The sequence below is a fragment of the Ursus maritimus genome, unplaced genomic scaffold (assembly GCF_017311325.1).
Source record: "Ursus maritimus isolate PB19 unplaced genomic scaffold, ASM1731132v1 scaffold_1, whole genome shotgun sequence".
In the NCBI taxonomy this organism is placed as follows: domain Eukaryota; kingdom Metazoa; phylum Chordata; class Mammalia; order Carnivora; family Ursidae; genus Ursus; species Ursus maritimus.
Window position 1 is genome coordinate 44,313,153 of NW_024423343.1, and position 4,633 is coordinate 44,317,785.

General features: G+C 32.4%; 1 non-coding gene across 1 annotated transcript; it reads left to right on the plus strand.

Annotated features, from left to right (window-relative positions):
• The first annotated feature begins 3,987 nt into the window (after positions 1-3,987).
• On the plus strand, positions 3,988-4,092 carry LOC121100012. The gene has a single exon (XR_005831750.1). It is a non-coding gene; the product is annotated as a U6 spliceosomal RNA (small nuclear RNA).
• The last annotated feature ends 541 nt before the right edge of the window (positions 4,093-4,633 follow it).

Below are 4,633 nucleotides of genomic sequence, written 5' to 3' on the forward strand. Positions count from 1 at the left end.
GCTTAGGAGTGGAATTGAAGACAGGAGGAAGAGATGTAAGAAAACAGGTGGTTGCATAAATTCGATTTTATTTTACACCTGTAATTTGATCATTATCATTGAATATCTATTCTTTCTTTGGTTAATAAATAATCGTGTATAATGAATTCACTTCCCACCAATACCCAAATAAAGTATGTGAAAAAAAAGTTGTCAGTTAAGTTCAGGTTTTTCCTTATATTTATTCACAGTCATATCTTTATGAAGAACATGGACACGTTGCATTTAATATAATGTATATATTTACTTATTTTTTCAAAATATAACTTATTTATGTACCTCATATGCTATTGCAGGGCAAAAAAACATAACAGCTTATACATAAACTTATTAAAGCTTGCATAGTTTACTTTTATTTTCTTTCCTTTTCTTCTGAATTATGGTATGATTTCTGAGAAAGAATTGGAAAAGAACACATCCTGCTCGTACTTGGAATAGATGAATTTTCAGAGATTTCCCTATGAAATTTTATATTATTGTGTTCTCGTTTTGATAAGAAGCACACACCCACGTGCACACATATGTATAGTGTGGATAATACAACAACAATTTTATAATTGAGTAGTGCCGAACAATAGTGTCTGTATTTATGTTTGTACTTACAGCTTTTTGTTGCCAAATAAAACCGTAATAATTGAGTTTAGAACAGTGGAAAAGGCAGAAGTCAAATTATTAATTAATATATAAATGTTGAATATTCTCCAAGTTCAAATGCTGTCATGGCTTGATTTGTAAATCACAGTTTCACAGTAGTTTGAAAAGACAAGCACAGTAGGAAAGCTTGAGGGGAGAATTAAATAGAAGACATAAGGAGGAGAGAGTAGCACTTTCTTCAGTATACCCTCTCATGTAATTTTGACATTTGAAAGCATGTAACATTCTACCTATTTTTAAATATAAATTAAGATAAATGGTAACTCAAAAACTGAAAGGATACTGAAACAAGTGTCCTAATTGTAATTCCATTGACTGCCATAAACACGCTATAGGGAAAGTAAGTGAAATAACAAACTAATCAAAGTAATTTATGAACACAGTATTTATATACCCTTAATCTTGAACAAAGTAGCGTGTGAAGAATCACAGACAAATCCTGAAGTATTTTTAATAGGTTTGTTGATTGCACTAGTGTAGGCAAAACATTCTGAAACTATTTTAGATGCATTAAATAGTTGAATAAATGGGTACATGTATTGATTTTGGGAACCAGAGGTTTCACTATGGAAAAACAATAGATATTGAATGGGGAAAAGGCAAATATAAGCCCAATAGGGATAGATTGGAATTGGATGTACTAGTGTGAACTTATGTTTTCTTAAATACGTTTATGAGTGTGCATGTGTATGTATGTTTATGTATACATGTACATATGTATGTGGGTATCTATAGTTTAGATAAGTTTATGTGTATGCATGCATATATATGCATATTTTTTTAGTTCTGTCCAAGGAAAGATCAAGAAGAAATGACACCCCAGTAGCAATGAACCCCCTCGTGCCCATAACTTCGTCTCTGTCACCACTCTTCCCTGAAATGAACAAAGGCACCTTGGAGAATCTGACACCAGGGCTGCACGCAGTAAGTACAAGATGGCTCTGGTGCTTCTTGTTATGCCGGAAAATAAGAAAGTAATAAGAAAAAGAGTGATGGGAGCTTGTCGTAAGGATACGACCACCAGTTTGAAGGGGAACTTACTGGCCAAACCTGGGACAATTTTAGCACCAAAATAATTATACACCTTAATGAATTATAATCCATTGAATGAATGAGTGGGAATTCATGAGTCCATATGATAATAAATGGAGAAATGAATAATTACAGGAGATCTCTTCCTTACAGTAAATACAGATGACTAACTGATCAATGTGGAGGAAATGTTACAGTTGGGAAATAATCATTTGATAAACAGTATGTTATACACAGAATTAGGCAAAATAATGAATGTATGACAAATTTAAAAATAATTTTTTATTAGGAGTAGGATATTTGCATTGTCTTATAGTGTCTCCCCACAGACTAATTATTAATTTCAAGGGAGAAAGACTCATAATTATACAGTGAAGATTTCGGCACTATTTTAATGAGTTGATCAAAATCGACATCCCCAATGAAGGATAGATGGATATGATATGTCTTTAGATGTGATAACTTAGAAAGACACAGCACAACTATGCAGTATTCTAGCTGAGAATAGATAACAACTACCTACTCATGAGGAAACATCAGATAAACATAAGAGAGGAACATGTGACTTAAAAAAGGGGTCTTTACTCTTCAAAATGTCAATGGCATGTTCAAGATCAAAGGAAACTAAGGAGAGATGGCAGATAGCACAATATCTGGCCTTAGACTGGATACTCTAATAGAGGGGAGAAATGGTGTGAAAGACATTACTAGAACAACTGACAAAATTGGAGTACTGATGCAAAATAGAATAGATATAAGAATTATCTCAATGTAAATTTACAAAATTGGTAATTGTACTGTGATTACATAAGAGAACATCTTTTTGTTTTCATATTCGGGGCAAAGGTCTATGTAATTTATTCTTACATGGCTATGTGTATATATAACTTTCTCCCTGGCTCTCACCACTTCTATTTATCATTGTACAAGAGGTTCTAGATAGGTCCGTGAGGCAAGAAAAATAAATGAAAGACATCCAGATTAGAAAATAAAAAAGTGGAACTACTAAGTGAGGTTAACACATTGCAGAATAGCAGATGAACATACTAAAATTAATTTTATTGTGTATACTTGCAACATAAAATTGGAAATTGAAGTTTAAAGAAATACCATTTACAATAGCATTAAAAGACAAAATACTTAACAAATCTGAAAAATATGTTCAAGTCCTATACACTAAATATTTTAAAACTCTAATGAAAGATTTTAAAAGAAATTTAAATAAATGGAGATATATACCTCATTTATGAAATGGAATGCAAAATTATATTAAGATGTCAAATTGGACTATAAATTTTATGCAGTCTCAGTCAAAATCCTAGTAGGAATTTTTTTCTTTTTTTTTTTTGTAGAAATTGTCAAGCTCATATAGAAATACAAATCACCCTGGGGGGGGGGCACCTAGGTGGCTTGATTTCCACTCAGGTCTTGATCTCAGGGTCATGACGTCAGGGCTGTGAGATTGAACCTCAAGTCAGGCTCCATGTCCAGCCTGAAGCCTGCTTGAGATCCTCCCTCTTCCTCTGCTCCTCCTCCTGCTTGCACATACATGTGTGCTCTCTCTCTCTCTAAAATAAGTAAATAAATCTTAAAAAAAAAAAAAAAAAAGAAATACAAATCACCCAGAGTAGACAAAAACAACTTGAAAAAGAAGAATAAATTTGGATGATTAAGACTTACTATAAATTACAGTAGTCAATACAGTGTGATCATGGTATAAGGATAAACAAATAGACGATGGAACATAATAGAAATTACAGAAGTAGACATACACATATATGGTCAATTGATATCCAAAAAAGATGCAAAGTCAATTCCATGGAGACAAAATAGAATTCTTACATTATGCTGGAATAATTGAGTGTCCATTTGTTTAAAAAAAAAAATCTTGATCCATAATTTTCTCCATATACAAAAATAAACTCAGGATAATTCATAGACCTAAACAAAGCACCAAAAACCATAAAACCACTAGAAGAAAATGTGAGAGAAAATCTTTTTGATTTTGGGTAAAATTTTCTTAGATATAACAACAAAATCACAACATACATCAAAGAAGTAGTTGATATATGGAACATCAACAAAATTAAGCACATTGCCTCTTTGAACAACAATATTAAAGAAATGAAAAGAGAAACCAAATATGGGGAGAAAATATTTGCAAACCACACATCTAGTACAGAATGTGTATTCAGAACACATAAAGAACTCTCAAAACTGAATAATGAAACAACAAACAATCCAATTAAAGAAAAAAAAAGTGTTTGCTTTGGCGGGGCATGTAGTAAAATTGGAACAATACAGAGTAGATTAGCGTGGTTCCTGCAGAAGGATGACACACAAATTTGTGAAGCATTCCATATTTAAAAAAAAGCAAACAAAAGATTTGAATAAATACTTTATCCAACAATTCGTGTGTGTGTGTGTGTGTGTGTGTGTGTGTATGGTAAGAAGTACATGAAAAGATGGTCAACATCATTAGTCACTGGAGAAATATAGATTAGAACAATTAGGTAACACTGCACACCTTTTAGTAAGTCTAAAATAGAATATCGATGAGGTGTTAAAATGTTGATGAGGATGTGTAACAACTCAAACCCTCCTACATCTGGCAAAATGCAAAATGATACAAGGGCTTGGAAAAACATTTTTTTGTTCCTTAGGAAGTTAAATATACTTCTACCATATGACCCAGTCATCTCATTTCTAGCTATTCACTCAATAGAAATGAAAGCACGTATCTATTCTTGTTCACGAATGTTATTTGTAATGACTCTAAACTGGAAAGAATCCCTATCTCCAACAACAGGTCAATGGATAACAAATTGTAGAATTTGGTATACAATGGACTACTACTCAGTTATAAAAAGCAATGAACAATGGAGTCAGTCACCAATCTTGATACATA